This window comes from Oryctolagus cuniculus, chromosome 21, assembly GCF_964237555.1.
Source record: "Oryctolagus cuniculus chromosome 21, mOryCun1.1, whole genome shotgun sequence".
Lineage (NCBI taxonomy): Eukaryota > Metazoa > Chordata > Mammalia > Lagomorpha > Leporidae > Oryctolagus > Oryctolagus cuniculus.
In genome coordinates, this window is record NC_091452.1 from 13,672,970 (window position 1) to 13,693,297 (window position 20,328).

Here is a 20,328-nt window from a genome sequence, read left to right on the forward strand (position 1 = left end):
TGTATGACCTCACTCCATCCTTAAGAAAAATCCTACGTGGCTGCAGGCTGTTTTCACCCAACGGCGAGGTGATGAGGACGCCGAGGCTCAGAGAGTCACTTCACTAGCCCAGTGTCACACAGCACACAGGCGTGGGAGCCAGGAGGGGCCTGACTGCAGGGTTTGTTCTCGTTGTGACATGTGGCGCTCTGTTGTCACTCTGCATCTGTTTCTACCTGGGCATTTCTTATGAGGATGCAGGGTGTTCGCCATTTGTTCAGGTAATGCAGGTATCTGGGGAGTGTGCACAGCCTGCTCTTTCTGTGTCCCTGGCAGACATTACTAGTAGATCACAGCACACGGACCTGCTGAACCTGGTTCTGCACTCAACACTGTGGCCCTGGAGCTCATCACCAGCTGCACGGAGATGGACTTCGAGATGACAGCAGGTGCCACTCCTGCTGGATCCTCAGGCCTCCAAAAGCCTTCTAATGACAAGGACCTGGGCCATCTTCTGCTGCTTTCCCAGGCGCATTAGCAGGGAGCTAGATTGGAAGTAGAGCAGCTGGGACTCGAACCAGCACTCTGATGTGGGATGCCAGCATTTCCAGTGGTGCGGCTTACCCAGGTGCCCCAGCCTCTCTTCCATGAGCCCAGCCGGCCTGGCCCTGAACTTGCTCCCTGCGCCGGCTGCAGCAGATGTCTCCCGGGCTTGCCCTCTCTCCTCACCCCTTTTCTGGTAGCAGCAAATCCTTTGTCTGTGGGGAGCACCCCCCTCAACTCATGGCCGTGGGGCTGGTTGAGGAGCAGCAAGTGCCTCCCAGCAGTCAGGGGCGCCCACATCCGCCGGGTCCACCTGCCCCTGCTGTAACTGTCTTCCAGGCCCACTCTCTCCTGATGTGTTTGTGATCCGTCCCCATGCAGGACAGCGAGGACTCTGTCCATTCTGATCACTGGTGATTCTTAGAATGGTGCAGGGAACACAGTTGGTGGTCAGTAAAGATGTGTTCAATGAATGGATGCCTTCGGCTGACGATTAGGAGAGCCTGTGTGATACTGAAGGAGGAGAACAGGGGAGGATTCCAGGGACACTGATCACCTTGATCCACCTGTGCCTGAAGCCACAGCTGCATGCAACATATCATACAGCTGCTCTCTCACTCACTCTGCCATGTGCACTTCATTCCGTCACTAGGCAAGACCCTGACAAACAACCGTCCGTCTTCTCTGCCTCAATGGCTCAGAGGAGGAACCAGGAAGCATAAAACCAAGCAAACGGACAAAGCTAGCATTAGAAGCCACCATAACTGTGAGAGCGCCTTCTCCGGCTTGAAGCTTAGATTTGGAGAGAGTTGGGAGAGTGGCTCTACCTCTCGTGGAGAGGCAGCGGGGACAGCCTGTGCAAAGGCCCTGAGCTTTGTGAGCTGGAAAATCCTGACATGTGCAGAGTCGGGGGCCGTGCGGTGTGCGATGAGGCTGGCCAGCTGGACCTTGGGTCGTCACTAGATGGGGCCAGCGCGGAGCTTGGCCCTGACGCTCCCTGGAGAGCCACGGAGCGGCCTGGGGCAGGGGTCCGACAGTGGCACTGTCTACAAAGAGTGACTGGGCTGGGAGAGAAGAGGAGGGGGAGGAGGGACACCTGTCGCGGCTCCAAGCGGTCTGGGTTACTCCAGCAAAGCCAGACAAGTGCGGAGGTGGGAGGACGCGAAGTCCACAAGGCGCCTGAATTTCCCACAGCCCCCTCATGTGTCCCAAGTCTTCAGAATCGTCCTGCGGGTCCCCTGGGGCCACCCTAGCCTGGCCCTGCAACACTGTCACTTCTAGGCTCAGCCTCCCACACGGCTCCCCTACCTGCTTTCCTCTCTGGGTTTTAAGCTCTTCATTACTTCCTAATTGTCCTGACTCCAGTTCTTTCTTGTTCTTGTCAAACAGCAATTTAAAAAATGAGTCATCATTAACTTCACGCCACTCTTCATTTATAACCGGGCGAGTTCCCCTCCCGGCTCCTCCTCTCTCTCTCTCACTTTGTTTCCACTTCCAGAAATGAGGGGAGAAAAATACTCTTCTTCTTTTTGATGCCTTTTTTTTAAATCTCTTTCGCTAGCACAGATGCCATTGGCTGTTCAACTCCCTTGCGTGATGTCTGCGCTGTCTACCAGGGCAGGCTTGGGGTCCCAGCCTCTGATGGGAGGGATCCTGTGACGTGCGTCACAGCCAAGCAGCCCGGCCGCAGACTGTCTCCCGTGGTGGACAGGCGACGGAGAGTCAAGTGGAGGCCAATTAGCAGCGGACAGGGATCCACTGCTCACCCTGTGAGCACATGGAATGGCACCTGTCGGGCAGTAATCCTAGGTGCCTTTTTGTAATAAAAAAAGTGTGAAAAGAATATTTATTTATTTGAAAGGTGGAGTTTAGAGTAGAGAGAAGAGTGAGAATTAGAGAGAGGGGGGGAGAGGGGGAGAGTGGAGGGAGGGGGGAGGGAGAGGGAGGAGGCAGGAAGAGGGAGAGGGAGAGGGAGAGGGAGAGGGAGAGGGAGAGGGAGGGAGAGGGAGGGATAGAGAATCTTCCATCTGCTGGTTCATTTCCCAAATGGCTGCAATGGCCAGACCATGACTGGTCCGAAGCCAGGACCATGAGCTTCCCCTGGGTCTCCCACGTGGGGGCAGGGGCCTAAGTACTTGGACCATCTTCTGCTGCTTCCCTAAGTGCAGTAACAGGGAGCTGGATTGGAAGTGGAGCAGCTAGGACTTGAACCGGTACCCATATGGGATGCCTGCTATGCCATAACACCAGCCTCAATAAAAGAAAATTTTTTTAAATTTATTTTAGGGGCTGGCACTGTGGCGTGGCAGGTAAACCCCCTGCCTGCAACACCAGCATCCCGGGTTGAGTCCCGGCTGCTGCACTTTGGATCCAGCTCCCTACTAACTCACCTGGGCAAGCAGCGGAGGGTGGCCAAAGTGCCTGAAATTTGAACCAGAGAGCACCATTCACAGCGGTAAAGCCTGCAGGACCAGCACCCCATATGGGCACTGGTTCAAGTCCTAGCTGCTCCACTTCCGATCCAGCTCCCTGCTGATGGCCCAAGTGCTTGGGTCCCTGCACCCACATGGGAGACCTGGATGAAGCTCCTGACTCCTGGCTTTGGCCTGGCCCAGACCCGGCTGTGGAGGCCATCGGGCGAGTGAACCAGCAGATGGAAAATCTCTCTCTCTGTGTCTAACTCTTTCAGATAAATAAATCTTTTTGAAAATTATTTTTTTGAGAAGTGGAGAGACACACAGAGAGAGCTCTCATCTGCTGGTTGAAGCCCCAAATGCCCAGAAGCTAGGAATTTAATCCAGGTCTCTCCTGCGGGTGGCAGGGAGTCAGCTACTTGAGCCGTCACTGTTGCGTTCCAGGGTGTGCGCTAGCAGGAAGCTGGAGGTGGGAGCTAATCCAGGACCTGAACCCAGGTGCTCCAGTGCGGCTGCAGGTGTCCCGACCGGCGTCTTCTTCTCTGTGCCAAATGCCTGCCTCTTCCCCAGGGCTTTTAAGGCAATAACTTCAAAGGGCGCAGAGACAGGTGCTTTGAAGAGTTCAGGTCAGTCAGTCAGTCAACAAACATCAGTGGGACATCTCCAAGACCGCCCGAGGCTGCTTCATAACAAACTGTGGGGTTCTGGGGTGGGGAATGACTTCACCTCTCTGAATTTCAGTCTCCTCATCTGTAAGGTGGCAAAGATACAAATCCCTCCCCTCCAGGGCTGTTTTGAGAACTGCAACAGCTGTTGTTGAAACCCTCACCTGCCAAGGACAACGAGAAACACACATTGCAGGAAGAAATAGCCCACCGAGAACAGCAGGTGTTGATGGATACAATCACCCAAACAGAGTGTTCCGAGTGAGTGAGAAGGAAGAAATAAATGTGGGCCGGCACTGTGGCACAGCAGGTAAAGCCGCTGCCTGCAGTGCCGGCATCCCATATGGGCGCCAGTTCGAGTCCCGGCTGCTCCACTTCTGATCCAGCTCTCTGCTATGGCCTGGGAAAGCAGATGGCCCAAGTCCTTGGGCCCCTGCACCTGCATGGGAAGACCTGGAGGAAGCTCCTGTCTCCTGGCTTTGGGTTGGCACAGCTCTGGCCATTGAGGCCAATTGGGGAGTGAACCAGTGGATGGAAGACCTGTCTCTCTGCCTCTCCTTCTCTCTCTGTGTAACTCCGACCTTCAAATAAATAAATAAATCTTAAAAAAAAGAAAAAGGATTATCAAAAAAAAAAAGAAAGAAAGAAAGAAATTGGCCAACTATCAAGAAGGGGTCCACGGCACAAAGAGATCATTCTGTGTTCTTCCGTGTTTTGAAGTTCACAGGGAGGAATGCTCCTAGGGTGGCAGGAGTGGGAACAGTGGTCACCCGGTCGGGAGGGGTCTGAGGGAGACTGAGGGTGTGTGGGAAATGTCGTATGTCTTGATCAGGCGGCAGGTAGGCAGGATGTGTGGAAAACCCACCTCACGTGTGCCTTTAAGATCGGTGTACTTGGGGCTGGTGCTGTGGCACAGTGAGCTAAGCCGCCGCCTGCAATGCTGGTGCCCCCTATTGGATCAACCATCCAGGTCTCAGCTGCTCCACTTCGGATCCAGCTCTCTGCTGTGGCCTGGGAAGGCAACAGAGGATGGCCCAAGTCCTTGGGCCCCTGCACCCACATGGGAGACTCAGATGGAGCTTCAGTCTTCAAATCGGCCCAGCTCCAGCCATTGTGGCCATTTTGGGAGAGAACCAGTGAATGAAAGCTCTCTCTCTCTCTCCTTCTCTGTCACTTCACCTTTCAAATAAATAAATAAATCTTTATAAAAAGGATTGGTGCCTTTGATTGGGTGTGATTCACACCTCAATTCAAAAAAAAGAGAACAGGTTAGGTGTTTGGTGCAGCACTTAAGACACCGCTTGGCATCCTGCATCCCATATTGGAATGCTGAGCGTGAGTCCTGGCTCCACTGCCATTCCCAGCTTCCTGCTAACGTGCACCCTAGGAGGCAGAAGACAATGGCTCAAGTACCTGGGTCCCCGCCACCTGTGTGAGAGACCTGGCTTGAGTTCCTGGCTTCTGGCTTCGGTATGGTCCAGCCCTAGCCCTGGGCATTTCAGTGAAACGATGGATGGAAGATGCTTCTTTGCCTTTCAAATAGAAGAACATTTAAAAGAGAACCCCCCCCCCCATCTGCCGCACTCGCAAAGACCCCGAGACAGCTGGGCAGGGGTGGGGGAAGCACCTTACACAGAGGAAGGCACCCCGAGACAGCTGGGCAGGGGTGGGGGAAGCACCTTACACAGAGGAAGGCACCCTGAGACAGCTGGGCAGGGGTGGGGGAAGCACCTTACAGAGGAAGACACCCCGAGACACCGGGTAGGACCTTGACAGGAAAACACATTCCCAGGCCTGGCCCCAGCCCTGCTGCCTCAGTAGCTCTGGAACTGGGCCCAGGTGTCGGGGTTTGTCAAGTCTCTCCGTGATGCTGGTGCTTGCTTCCAGGTGAGACCGCCCACCCCCCATGAGATCGCCCACTCCCCTTTGAGACCGCCCACCCCCCTATGAGACCGCCCACTCCCCTGTGAGACCGCCCACTCCCCTATGAAACTGCCCACTCCTATATGGGTCCACCCATTCCCCTATGAGACCGCCCACCCCCCTTTGAGACCACCCACTCCTAAGAGACTGCCCACTCCCCTTTGAGACCGCCCACTCCCATGAGACTGCCCACTCTCCTATGAGACTGCCCACTCCTATATGGGTCCGCCCACTCCCATATGAGACTGCCCACCCCCTTTTGAGACCGCCCACTCCCATGAGACCGCCCACTCCCCTATGAGACTGCCCACTCCCCTATGAGACCACCACTCCCCTTTGCGACCACCCATTTCCCTTTGAGACCACCCACTCCACTTTGAGGCTGCCTGCCCTAGGCGGAGCCGCTCCTGGGGGAAGCTGTGCCCTGTGAGGACCCCTGGTCTTGGCAATGCCCCTTTCTCCATTTTCACAGCTTGTCCCCCGCTGTTCTCCCCCAGCTTCCTGTGGCTGCCTCCAGCTGCGCCCACGCCAAACAAGCCTCTGGCCTCCAGGGGGCGTGCCTGGCCTTTTCCTCCCCCACCCCCACCCCAAGCCACCCCCTTCCCCTGCCAGTGGCTTCAGCCATCTACCTGCTCTCACCCCAAACTCGCCCCTGAGAGCACTCCTCCACCCTGGGCTGCAGGCAGGTGCACATGGACATCCCGGCTCCCCAGTCTAGGTCAAGTTTTGCTTCTGTCCATCCAAGCAGGGTGAGCCTTGCCCTTGGCTTTCCTCCCTGGGGTGTCAGTTTCTTTGCCTTGAGATGGAGAAAATGCTACCTGCACCATCAGGTTGTTCTCAGGATTGCATCAAGGAGACAAAACACAGATGGTAGCCGTGCCACAGTAGCTGGGCCGTTCTGAACCTCAGCTTCCTTATGCGTCGGTGCACAGGCTCAACAGGGCTCTCCGGTGCTCTGAACAGTCCCTGGTAGGATGTCTCTGTGGGCCGGTCTTGAAATCTATGATTCTACCAAAGCCCGAGCTGTCGCTTAGCTGGGGAGACTTCGGGAGAGTAAGAGAAGGGGGACGATCACCACATGTAGCTTTTGGGGGACCTGGCTGATGAGCCAACGGGACTCCAGTGGCCCCGAGGGCAGCCAGAGAGAGTGACGCCCTCGTTGCTCTTTCGCGGCAGCCGTGCCGCCCCCACAGGCTGGGAATCAGGGGCTCCTTTAGGAAGATGGGGAGAGCCAGGGAATTCCTCCCCAGGGAATCTCCCGGACACATATAACTGCGTACCGTGTCAGGTGCTCAGAAATTCCGGGATCTCCTCCAAGGCCCCCTAGTTAGAAGCCCCAGTCGGGAGCGTCTTGCGTGAGTTCAGGGGTCTGAGTCTCCTCCTGGTGTTCTCCACTGCCCCACAACATCTGGGGAGCGGGGCCCCCTCTCGGGCTGTGACATGGGCGTGGCCTGGTCTACAAGTCAGAGGGGGAATGAGATCCCGAGGAGGCTGAGCCTAAGACTGACTCCTCCTAGGAGAAGACCCCTTCCCACACAAGACACTCGTCAGTTCTGTCCATCCACCACCCTTCAACCCACCATTACTCATCCATCATCCATCCATTCCACTTTCTATTCATCTGTTTATCTATGGAGCCTTGATTCACCCTCCCTCCCTCTCTGCCTGCCTCCTATCCATCCACCCATTTGCTCTACCTGCTATCCATCAGTCTGTTTACTACTGATCCATACTGATCAACTGATCCTCCCTTCCCATATGCACACCCATCATCGATTTATCCTTCCATGTATTGGGCACCAAGCCAGCTCCAGGCACGCCAAGATGAAGAAATCATCACCCCCTCCCTCTCTCAGCACAGGGGACAGAAAATAAAGCCACCTTCACAATGCCCCTGGACTCCTGCTAGGGCCGGGGAACTGGAGCCCCGTGCCCACAGCGAGGGAGGCTGGGAAAGGGGCCAATGTTCAGAGCTGGCGATGGCTCTGGGACCTGCACATTCAGCCTGGCCAGAGGAGAAGGGGCGTGGCCACATGACTTCCAGGGTTTGCCGCTGGTGGGCAGAGCCATGCATGGGAGCCCCAGGGCCCTGCAGTGCTACCTGCTGGGGAGGGGACCGGCTGAGGCAGGGGTCGGCCCTGGACTCCCCCGATTTACAACTGCCATCCACCCGACTTCTCTTCCCTTCTGTCAAAGCCCAGAGGTTCCTGGGTTCTGGTAGGAAACCGAGCCTTAAGCCATGATTACACACCTGTGATGCTTCGTGCCACAATTTAATAAGAGGGCTCCCGGTTGCACAATAACGCATGAGGAGCGTGTTGCCACTCAAGGAGATGCCGGCTTCCTGCGGCTTTGGGGAAGAGGGGATGTGGTGACTTCTATGGCAGGGTCAACTCCGGGACACCTTTTGAAATTAACAAAGGAGGCCGGCGCCACGGCTCACTAGGCTAATCCTCTGCCTAGCGGCGCCAGCACACCGGGTTCTAGTCCCAGCTGGGGCGCCGGATTCTGTCCCGGTTGCCCCTCTTCCAGGCCAGCTCTCTGCTGTGGCCTGGAAGTGCAGTGGAGGATGGCCCAAGTGCTTGGGCCCTGCACCCCATGGGAGACCAGGAAAAGCACCTGGCTCCTGGCTCCTGCCATCGGATCAGCGCGGTGCGCTGGCCGCAGCGCGCCGGCCGCGGCGGCCATTGGAGGGTGACCCAACGGCAAAGGAAGACCTTTCTCTCTGTCTCTCTCTCTCACTGTCCACTCTGCCTGTCAAAAAATAAAAAATAAATAAATAAATAAAAAATAAATATGAAATTAGCAAAGGAAGGGAACCTGGGGGAGCCTTTCTGGGTGGAAACCGGGCAAGATTGGCAGCCACATCACCCAACATATTTCCCACAGTTTCTGCAAAATAGACCGTCAGTTAAATTGAGAGAAAAGGCCCGCACAGACCAGGGAGGGTCACACCCTGGGCCCCAACCTGTTGTCCCCGATGAGCCCCAAACCCCAAAGTGCAATGACAACTACCACAATTTTCCCCTCCTCACTTCCGCGGGGCCTGGCAGGATCAACAGGATGCGCAGAACGTTAGATGCATGGAGGATGTGTGCAGGCGGCACAGAAAAGGGAGCAGAGGAGGGAGAGAAACTGATAATAACAAGTCTGACTGGCACGCGGTTCCCGCCTCCAGCTGGCAAATCTGAGAAAGTCTTAGACAAACTTAACAGAAATCAGTATCAGAAAATGTCGGCCATAGGAAAAACTTCCTGCAAGTATTTAAGGAAAAAAAACGAAGCTGACAAAACCCCCAAACACCAACACAGGCCATCTTTATAAAGGAATACAGCTTGCTGTGGATTTCTTATGTTCAACGAACTGTCGAAGAAGTAAATGGGCAAGAGAGTTGAACAAGCATTTCTCAAACGATGATAGCCCAACTACCAGCCAGCACATGAAAAGATGCCCCGGGCCCGTGGCCATTAGAGAAACGCAGAGACAACCACGGTGAGGTCTCTCCACGTCCCCAGCATGGCTCCGACAAAACCCTGACAATTCCAAGTGAACACGTGACACTCTCACACATGGGTGACAGGCAGGTCAGGTGATCCAAACACCTTGGCCTTCTGTGAGCAGTTCTTAGAACGTTCACCTCTTAGAGGATCCAGCAGTTCTACCCCCACCTACGTCTCCAGGGAAGCAAGTCGAATGTGCACAAACACCTGGATCTGGAAAGCACCCACATGTATCTCCAGGATATGGACCCATCCACGGTGGGCTGTTTGCTCGATGGGACACCAGTCAGATGGAAAAAGCTTAAAAGGCAGTAAAGAAATACATGCCATACGATTGCACTCATGAAGTTCAAGGACAGATACTAACTGAACACTGCTGTGATGGTGGCGGTTGTTATATATTAATGTTAGCCGTCACAAAACACATCGGACACTGGAGTAAGGGAAAGGGTTTATTGGGGAACACCCTACAGACCGGAGTGAAGGGGCGGTGAAGGAAAAAGAGAGTATAAGAGAGAAACAGAGAGGAGAGGAGCTAGCAAGGAGAGAAGATAGAGCAGAGCAGAGGAGAGAGGAGAGCAGACCAAGAGAGAAGAACCAAGAGCCAAGAGAGCACGTGTGCAGGAACACGCCCTTTTAAAACTTCGCCTGAGGGCGGGCAGGGAAGCCGGAGCAGCGAATCCCATTAGGATGGGGGTGGAGCCTGGCTCAGGTAGCTGGGCCATGCAGCCACCTGGCTAAAACTGCACCAGTTTCCTAACAGCGGTGGCTGCCTCTGGTGGGTGAGGAGTGACAGGAAAGGGGCACGGGGGAGCGCTCTGGGGTGATGCAACTATTCTACATCTTCATCTGGTGATGCAGATAATCACCTTGTAACAACTTTTGTGAGCTGTGCACTAAACATGTCTGCATTTTGTTGTATGTTTGTGACGGTTTAGTATTTTTGTACAAGGATACATGCACACACACACATGGTCTACAGACAATACCCCATCCTGGGTACCAGGCTGTGGTCTGAGAATTCTCTACCCTTCTAATGGTCTGAGGCACCTGTTCTGTATGGGCCAGAAGTGCATTCTCAAAGGCTTACACAGTTTACCACTTAATTCCAAACCACAAAACTCAAATATAAGCTCAAATGACAGAGAATACATAGGGTACGATGTTTCATAACTGATACTGAACAAACAAGCCAGGAAAACAAAAAGATAAGTCTATGTATTTCTTTGGTAGTGGCTGTCGATAATGTAGATACAAAAACAAGTATCTAAAGGGAGATCTGTTAAATAGTGCTATTCTTTTTTTTTTTTTTTTTTTTTTTTGACAGGCAGAGTGGACAGTGAGAGAGACAGACAGAGAGAAAGGTCTTCCTTTGCTGTTGGTTCACCCTCCAATGGCCACCGCGGCTGGCGCACCGCGCTGATCCGATGGCAGGAGCCAGGTACTTCTCCTGGTCTCCCATGGGGTGCAGGGCCCAAGCACTTGGGCCATCCTCCACTGCACTCCCAGGCCACAGCAGAGAGCTGGTCTAGAATAGGGGCAACCGGGACAGAATCCGGCGCCCCGACCGGGACTAGAACCTGGTGTGCCGGCGCCGCTAGGCGGAGGATTAGCCTAGTGAGCCGCGGCACTGGCCACGCTATTCTGTAACAATATTTCCAACTTAAGCACCCAGAATACAGGGCAAGGAACTGGCAAAGGAGAGTAGAATCTTAACATTTAGGGGACAAGATGACTGTGCAAGGATGACTAAGCTGCAGCTGGCCACAGCAGCATCCCCTGTCAGAGTGCCGGTTCCAGTCTCGGCTGCTCCGCTTATGATGTGGCTCCCCGCTAATGCGCCTGGGAAAGCAGCAGAAGATGGCCCAAGTGCTCAGGTCCCTGCACCCATGTGGGAGGCCCAGACGGAGCTGTGTCTCCTGGCTCTGGCTCAGACCTGGCTGCTGTTGCCATTTGGAGAGTGAACCAGCAAATCAATCAATCAATCAATCAATCTGTGTGTGTGTGTGTGTGTATGTATGTGCACGTGTGTCTCCCTATCTCTATTTCACATAAATAAGTAAACAAACAAAGGAAGGAAGGTTATGGAGTCATTTCTCAGAGAGAAAGTCATCTAGCTTTTCCACGAGCGAGGGTGGTGTGACCAAGTATTCGCCGGTCTGTAAAGCCAGGACCTCTTTCTCCTCTGGCCTTTTCTACTTACAGGGGTGGGGGACCCCGAATGAGCCCCTTCACCTCTCTGAGCCTCAGATCCTTTGTCTCTCTTCTTCATCAACCTAAGAGGGCATCCATCCATCCATCCATCCATCCTTTGACCAATGACTGTCGGCCACCCGCTAAGTTAGGCCCCAGCGCACTTGGGAATGAGCACAGCACAGCTGTGCAGCCAGGAAGGTGACGGAGCTGTGCAGAAAGCTAGGACAGCATGGAGAGGCAGATGGGGGACGCTTTGGCGAGGAGACATTTCACCAGAGACCTGATGGAGGTGAGGGGATGAGACACATGGCACATGGGGAAAGAGGTTTCCAGGCAGCTGGTGCAAAGGCCCTGAGGCATGAGAATGTGCAGTGTTCTGGAGAAATAGTGTTGTGGCTGGAGGAGAGCCTTAACTTTGTTTCTTCCCCTGTGACATAGAGATCAACCTGGTGGGCACCTTGTATAGCTGAAGTGAGGGTTTGTATAACATGCTGAGCCTTGGGCTTGACATATGCTCAGGTGTTCAGACGGTCACTGCTGCCACTGCTGTCACCGCCGCCACCATCATCATCCTGGCCTGGCTTTGAATCCCAGTGACACCACTGAGTTTTGGAGTACTTGGGAATTGCACTGCCTCCTTCTTGGAGCGATGGTTGGATGTTGGTATTGCCCCAGATTCCTATGTTGAGACCCAGCCACCAATGCAATGGTACCGGGGTGGGGAGGGGGGTCTGTGAGAGGCGGCGAGGTCCTGGGGTCTCTGTCCTCACGCCTGGGCCTTTATAGAAAGGTTCCATGGAGCAGCCTCGACACAGCTGTGTGGGGACAGCATGAGATGGCGTCACCTTTGCAGTGGGGCGCGAGCCTCACCAGACTCTGGATCTGCTGTGGCCTTGACCTTGGCCTTGATCTCAGATGTCCCAGCCTCCGGAACTGTGAGCCATGAACCCCTGTTCTCTGTGAACCTCCTGGGATGAGGTGACAGGGACAGACCGGGACAGTCAGGGTCCTTAGAATTCCGGGAGATAATGCGTACGGGTCGGGGAGAGTGCCTGGCCCCCAAAGGGATGTCCCACATGTGAAATCAGTCCCCAGAGGCCACGCTGACCCCAGAGAGGAAGGGCAGAGTCCTTTTGACCTGGGGGAGGGTGAAGAGGAGACTGGCTTGGGCCCCGCCCCCTCCCCCATGGGAAGAATTCCTGGGAGTCCCCTGTCTGCTTTACATGTTCTGCTTGAGAGCCCTCCTGCCAGGCCCCCCAGGGATCAGCCAGCGAGCACCCCACTAGCTTGGGGAGACTGAGGCCAGCAGTGTTACAGCAACAGCACAGCCAGCCCAGCCCTTGGGTCCTTGGGTTGTGTGGGGCAGATGGAAGCCAGCAGGCAGGGTCACGGTCACGCAGGCTGACCGTCCTGTCCTCAGTAGAGCTGGGGGCAGGGCACAGCATAGCCATGGAGACCACGAACTTCAGAGCTGGACCAATCTGGTTTGAGTCTTGACTGCCTCCTCCTGGCCGCGTGGCTTGGACAAACCCCTGTGCCCCACTGGGCCTTAGTTTCCTCCTCTATTAAATGGGGATGATGTCACAGTGCCTGCCAGGGTGGACTGGTGGGGGAGGGTTCTGCCCGTGTCTCCCATAGACCAGACCTGATGTGAGGCATGGGGGTGCCCTGGAGGGCAGGGCAGGCCAGGAAACGGGGATCCTGCCACAGTCAACGGTCCATAGCTAGCACCATGCAGCTCTGCTCACTGACCGGCCCACTCCTCCTCCTCCACCTGCCCCAGACACCCTGATGGCCAAGGCCTGGGACGGCCACGCTCTTCCTGTAAACTGCTCCGGCCTCAGTTTCCCCGGGGCCAGCGGGGTGTTTGCCGGCTGATTGCGGGGGTGTTTTGCAGGTACTGAGTCCACTGGAGATCCCTCCCCAGACCTGGCGGTTCCACGGGGAAGGACCCAGCTCTTTCCTGCTTTCTGAGAGCCTGGGGCACCTGAGCCATCTCCCAGCACCTAGCACGCAGGCTGCACTTGCTGAGTGGTGGGAGCCTCGCCAAGACAGGCTGAACCGAGAGCAGGTCAGGCTGAGGAGCAGCAAAGCTGGCTTTCAGAACAAATGACGCATTCGTGCAAGGGGCTCGGGGCCAAAGCTTCGTGTTTGAACTTGAATGAAAGGATCCTGGGAGTTCCTAGTAAAACCACATGGGCTCGTCCCTGGGAAACAGACAGGAAGCCCGATGGAGGAGCCAGTGGGGCCTTGACAGGCCCCGCCCCACTCCCTACTCCCCACTCTCGCTCAGCTTCTGCTCCCTTGAAGAGCAGAGCTCGTGGCTGATGCCTGGACACTTGTACCGGGGCCCGGGCCCAGCCCGTCCCCTCCGGCGCACAGCACAGCTCCTGGGACCACAGCTGCGGTTTCCCGGACCCAGACCCCTCTGCCTCCCCAGGCTTAGCTCCAGGGGAGCAGGAACATGGTCAGAGGGGGCGTGCAGCCGGAGTGTGCAGAACGAGTGAAGGAACCAAGTGCATTCATTCCACCCCTTCCGAGGGGTTCCGCCTCTGGACGTCGCAGCGGCTGCCCGCGTTGTCATCCAGGCCGAGGTAAGGGCCTCATGTTTTCACGACACCATGGGAGGCCCACATGCAGGAGCCTGAACTCTGGGCAAGCCTGGGACCTGCGCTGGGAGCTGAGGCTGTTCCGTCCACACCAGGCTGAAGCCCCCAGTACCGGGGGGCGAGGGGGCCAAGGTGATGATGTGGGGAAGTGAAGTGAGGGCAGCTCATGGAGCCGGGAGGCAGCCAGCTGGGGGAAAGCCGGCTGTCCACAGTGAGTGACAAGGAGGCCAGGAGAGGCGCCAGGGAGAGATGCTGGGAAGATGGCAGTGGGTACCCCATCAACGTCAGCTGTGTGTTTAGAGCTTAGCACGCCCCACAGGTCCCCCAAGGCTGGGAGGGTCTTCGCAGGAGCCTGTGTGTGCAACACGCAATGGTTTGTTCATTTCAACCCTCTGCACACAGTAGGCACTGTCTGCATACATCTTGTTCGACATGGCTACCAACCAGTGAGGATCTCCTGGCATGTGGCATTTAAAGCACTCCCCTGAGGGCCTGGCATACAGCAGGTGCTCAATAATTGCATGTTGCAGGAGTGACGGAGGGAATGGATGAATGAAGGAATGTTGGTGCCCCCTCAAGTAAAACACAGCCTGTGCTCCCAAAGTCACACTTTCTCTTCTGCTTGGACCGTGGCTCTGAGCTTCACTCGCAATACCTCTTCCAGGAAGTCTACCTGGATCTCCACTTCTACCAGATCAGGTTAATTATCCCCCTTCTCTAAAAGACCATGTACTTGAGCAGGTTTTTAGAAATTACCCAGCGAGCTGAATGGAAACGCCTTTCAGCTTGGTCTTTGTCCACTGCCCGAGGGGATCCTAGGACCTGGGCACCTTGGTCTAAACACTTCTGTACTTCCTGTACCTGGGACCAGGTGCAGAAGCAGTGTGCTTCCCACGAAACTTTGGGAACTTCTGATCATGCACACGGGCTGCCTCCTCTCTGGGGGCCAGACTGGCAGCTCTCCGTGACTCAGTGTCCCCAGGGGCTCCCACCTCCCACATTCTCAGGACCCATGGCTTGCTTTCGTCCACGGGCTCCAGAGGGTGAGAGCTGTCCCTTCTGCAATGAGATCACAAAAGCTTGCGACTTCCTCCCTGATGGCCGACTGGTGCCTTCTTACAAATTCCCCTGCCCTCCCCCCCTTCATAGAATTTATTTATTTGAGAGGCATAGAAATAGACAAAGAGCTACCAGCCACTGGCCCACTCCCCGAATGACCACCACAACTGGAACTGGGCTAGGCTGAAGTCAGGAGCCCAGAACTCAACCCCGAACTCCCACGGGAACGGCAGGGGCCCGAGCACTCCAGCCATCACCAGCTGCCTCCCAGGGAGTGCACAGGAGAAAGTTAGAATTGAAAGGGAGCCAGGACTTGAACCCAGGGCCTCTGATACGGCACTTTTTAGCCACGGGGCCAGAGCCCGCCCCCAGCCTGCACACTCTGGGGAAGCACACAGCCTTGCCATCCAAGTGCACCATGGAAGAACTCATTTCTGCCAACAGACACCCGAGCTGGAACGGAGCTCCACCTGGCCAGGCCTTTGGGTGGCCGCCGGCCCACGCAGCAGACCAGACTCCTGAGCCCCCCAGCGCTGGGAGCCCCAGCCCCACCATTTGGGGCAATGCAGCTACACAGCAATCACTCGCCCATCCCAGACTGAGAGAGGTGTGGCCCGTAAGGCAGGTAGCACCGAGCCCGCAGCCCCGTCCCTCCCCGTCCGACGTCTTGATGATTGGGGGTGGGAAGGAGAACGGCGTGGGCTCCCTCCTCCCTCCCCAAACCCCATGTATCCCCACGTTCCTGATGACAATGCTCCTGTCTCTTCTGGCTTCTTTACAGTCCAGGGTAGAACCACCTCCTCCAGGAAGTCCCCCCACCCCCGGCTTCCCCAGGCTGGTGAGATGCTTTCAGAATGTCTGGCCTCACCCAACCGCATCTCACAGGTCGACTACCAGCAGTCCCAGGTGTCTCTGTGACCTCCCAGGCCTCGCCTCTGCCCCAAACCCAGACACCTGACATCCCCTCCTGGCAGGGTCCTTCACGCTGCCACCAAGACAAAGCAGTAAGGATCCAATCACACCACCTGCAACTTGTGCCTGGCCCCAGGCTAGACTGCTGCAGCATACTGTGACTTGTGCCTGGCCCCAGGCTAGACCACACATCACCTCCAACTAATGCCTGGCCCCAGGCTGGACTGCTGCAGCATACTGTGACTTGTGCCTGGCCCCAGGCTAGACCACATGCCACCTGAGACTTGTGCCTGGCCCCAGACTAGACCACACATCACCTCCAACTAATGCCTGGCCCCAGGCTAGACCACATGCCACCTGGGACTTGTGCCTGCCCCCAGGCTAGACCACACACCACCTCCAACTAATGCCTGGCCCCAGGCTAGACCACACACCACCTCTGACTAATGCCTGGCCCCAGGCTAGACTGCTGTAGCAGTGATTTGATATTTAAAATGGATCCTGTCCTTGTCTGATCAGGGCTCAGCGTCTTTGAGGCTCGCTGCTGGGGGCAGGTGGGTGGCAGGCTCTGGAGGGCTACGGGAGCTTTATAGAGGCACACGGGGAAACGGTGCTGACCTGAGACACCTGCGCTTGCCCCATGCTGCTGCCAGCCCTGTGGACACCTCCGCAAGCCGTCTCTGCCCTTTCACACCTGCGCTGCCCCCACGACTCCCCCCCGGGGCATGTTCCTTAAGCAAAGGCAGACTGGGCCTGGGATCATGACAGTGGGTCCCGGAGGCCCCCCAGGACCCCCAGAATGACCGGCCTCGGCCTCATACCTGCCCGAGCTGCCGAGACTCCTCCTCCACCACCTCCTCTTTCTCCTTCGGGGCCGGCAATTCTGGCAGGCTCCTCGGTCCTGGCATGTCCAGCGCCTTGGCCCCTTCAGCCTGCTGGCGGCCTGGTGCTGGGTGGGTCTGACCCCTGGCCTTGCAAGCCCTCCCCCTGCCTGGGCTCCAGGCTGTGAGAATCAGCGCAGGTGTGTCCTGGGGCCCTGTGGCCGGGCCCAGCTGTCTCCTGGATCCTGAGCTGCCCAAGTTTCCGGGTTCTGGCTGAGGGTGGGGGAGGAAACACAGTTGAGCCTTGTCACGCACCACGGGCTCGTCTGCCCACTGCGGTTTCTGGTCCTGGATGGGAGTCTCCAGGAAGGTTCTAGAAATCTGTGTTTGTACCGCGTGTACCGGTGAGTCTCATGCTTGGGCAACATGGCGGAGCAGAGCGCCAAGGCTGGCCCAGGCTGCTGGCCGGACAGATGGAAGGACAAGGCGGCAATGGTCTGTTCCCATCCGAGGCTGGGCCCAACTTGCAACTGTCCGCTTGTCTGTCTGTCTCCCTGTCTCCTGCTCTGTCCTCTGCCCCAGTGTCAGCCCCGGGGACTCTGTCCGTCCTCTCCGGCATATTCCAGGCCCGCTTCCTGGGCCTGTTCCACCGAGGGGAGGGAGTCTCATTAATATTTGTGGGAGAAAACAGCGGACTTGATGGATGTGTCAGAGGACGCACAGGTGGAGATGCAGGTAGAAAGGAAACTGGCTGGCTGGACGGACTGACGGACCGAGGGTCAGAGGGACGGATGGAGAGGCCGCTGGGGAGGCACCAGGGTCAGCCTTCTAGGCGGGATCCTGCCCGGGCCCCGGCCTTCGCTGCCCGTCCCGAGGCGTGAGAGCCTCGAAGCTGTTTGCGCCCTCTTGGTCTCCCCGGCCCCATAGCCACCTTCCTCCCCAGAGCTGGGCTGCCCAGCAGTGGGGCCCAAGGGTGGGGCGAGGTGGGGGCCCCACCTGGACACCACTGCTTAGAGGCTGGACTAAGTCTACAAAAAAGTAAAACTGACTGAAGTCAGCCTGCTTTGTAGTCTCATAAAGATTTTTTTTTTTAAACATTGTGAGCTGTTTTATTAGAGTAAACTGAACTGTTCTCCATAGTGGGAACTACGTAAGGTTTTTTTGTGCCGCTTACTTTTTTGTGGAGTGGCATTTTTAAAAATTTAATGTAAAAAATTGCATATATTTATGGGGTGCACTCAAAATGTGTGTATCAAATGATCAAATGATCAAATCAGGGCGATTCTTTAAACATTAATTGTAACAGTTTTCTTAGGATACAGAGCTGTTCTGACCAGCTGTTGAAAAATTCATTCCTGAGAAAGTATTTTGTTTGGCTAAGTTCTAAAGCATTGCTGTATTAAATTTTACTAATAAGCTTCAAATGAACTCTTTGATAATTTACTCTATTTAAAAAATTTCGTTATTTGAGAGAGGGAGTGTGTGTGTGCATGTGTGTGTGTGTGTGTGCGTGCACACGCACGCACTCCTATCCACTGGTTCACTTCCCAAAGGCCTACAATGGCTGGGACCAAAGCTGGGGGCCAAGAATTCAATCCACGTCTCTAGGGACCCAATTACTCGCGCCATCACCACTGCTTCCAAGGTCCACGTAAACTCAGGAAGCGGGAATGGGGAGCTGGGAATCAGAGCCTGGTGCTCTGATGTGGAGGGCGCACCGTGGAACCACTAGGCTAACTGCTGCCTCGCGGCTCACTCTGCATTGGACATAGCATTAGGCTGGCTCAGAAGATGAAACAAACACTCCCCACCCCAGGGGTCCGCTGGCCTCTGGCCCTGGCAGGCTGGGTCCCACTAGATTGTTTCGAAGGTTGGAAAGTTTGTTAACTGTTTGCAATTGTTTCAAGTTTGTCAATCGTTTGCAATTGTTTCCAGTCTCTGCAGGCTATGTCTTCTCCCTAGGATGAGGTCAGCAGATTCAACATAAACTGAATGCGGTCGCCACAGCTTAAACTGCTCCTGCCATTCTTGGCATTAAAAACAAAGTTGCATTTAAAAGGGGCAAGATGAGCCAGGGGGTTAGTATTTTTTGTATTTTGCTAAACATACATTTTTAGTGATCTATTTTACTTCATTTTACATCTTTTCTGCTGAAAGAAACCAAAGCCTCAGCCATGAAAATAATCCTCACAGCAACAGGATTATCACGGAAAGTCACAAAATGTCAAGCAGAGGAAGAAAGTGGGGAAAAAAACCGATCCATTCCAGGGCTGGGCGTCCAGCCCCCTGATAAGGCACCCATGCTCCGTGCTGCAGGACCTGGGTTTGAGTCCCGACTCTAGCGCCTGACTCCAGCTTTCTGCTAATGCACACTCTAGGGGACAGCAGTGCTGGCTCAGTAGCTGGGCACGGGCCACCCAGGCGGGAGACCTGGCTCACGTTCGCTCTTCCCCAGAGGTAATCTATGCCGTGAGCTCCCCACCTGGCGCTCCAACCCTGCTTTTCACCGACGGAGAAGAATACAGCAGGGCACCTCACAAACTCCATGGAAAAATGAAGGGGAGGTAAGCTGAATTTTGGTGCAAGCCTTTTGAAATCGGTGCCGAGTTTCCTGTGAGCATTTTAAAGAGCCTCGTATGTACAATTTCAAAAATGTTTTGCATCAAAATAAACTTTCTTCCCATGTTCCATGAGCTCTCCGAAGCCCCCTCAGTGTGTGAATAAAGCATCTATCTGCAGCATTGCCTGGGGGCCTGGTGCTGGGACAGCTGCTCCCATGCACGGCGCCAGCAGTACCTCCCCATCTGCCCCTGTGACTTCTGTCACCCTACAGGACGTGACTGAGCTCTGGTCACGTGCATGCTGGGGTATCTACTTCTTCCTTTTCCACTGTTGCATCTGAGAGAGCTAGCCCGCGCACGCGAGCATGGCACTGGTACCCTCCCCTGCACATGGCCATTTCGACTATTCCCTAAATAAAAAGCCCTCCACCTCCGCAGCCAGCGAGCCCTGGGCTGGAGTCTGCGCAGGATAGGTCACAGGCGGCTTTAACAGCTCCCGACTGCCCAGGGTTATTTTCACCCCTGCCCTTTCCAAGCTCAGCCGATGGCCAGGCCAGGCCTGGATGTCTTTCTCAACTCTGGGGGTGCCTTCTGCGTGGATCCCGTGACCCCATGGCTGTCACAAACCCTGTACCATCAGCCCCGTGATCTGCGCTATTTAGGCCACTGTACCCTATCTCAACACACGCGCACACACTCTGTCCCCGGTCTCTCCACGCCAGCTGGAGATTTCCAGGCCTGATCGTGTTACTCTGCTCTGTGCTGCCTGGGCTGGCAGCTGGGGACCCCAGGGCTGTTCCCACTGCCTGAGTACACTCAGATGCTTTCCTCTTCCCCAAATACTCCGCTGGCCACTGCCCTGGTCCGGGAAGCACACAGGGGCTCACAGTTTGAGCATGATTGGTCTCGTGGACACATGCTTGAAACCCCCAAACCCTAAGACATTTAAACTCCACAGTCCTAAGTTAATGGTGCTCAGAAGGTGGAGGTCTACACCAGCAGTGGTGTTTAGGAGGTGGGGCTCTTGGCGTCCCCTGGGAGGGCTGCTGTAAAAGCGCCCTGGCCCCTCTCCCTCCTTGCTGGCTCGCTTTCTCTGCGTGTGCTCTGCTGCCGCCGTCCACTGCCTGATCTTAGACCTGCGTCTCT

At 55.7% G+C, this 20,328-nt stretch overlaps 1 long non-coding RNA gene across 3 annotated transcripts; it reads left to right on the plus strand.

Moving 5' to 3' along the window:
- The first annotated feature begins 7,632 nt into the window (after positions 1–7,632).
- On the plus strand, positions 7,633–19,018 carry LOC103351765 (uncharacterized). 3 transcript variants are annotated; one of them, XR_007911924.2, is made up of 5 exons: positions 7,633–13,117; positions 13,661–13,814; positions 14,360–14,528; positions 15,333–15,513; positions 15,670–19,018. It is a non-coding gene; the product is annotated as an uncharacterized lncRNA (long non-coding RNA). The 3 variants fall into 3 exon arrangements; XR_007911923.2 differs by having other exon boundaries at positions 15,333–15,495; XR_519475.4 differs by lacking the exon at positions 14,360–14,528 and having other exon boundaries at positions 15,333–15,495; positions 15,670–16,315.
- The last annotated feature ends 1,310 nt before the right edge of the window (positions 19,019–20,328 follow it).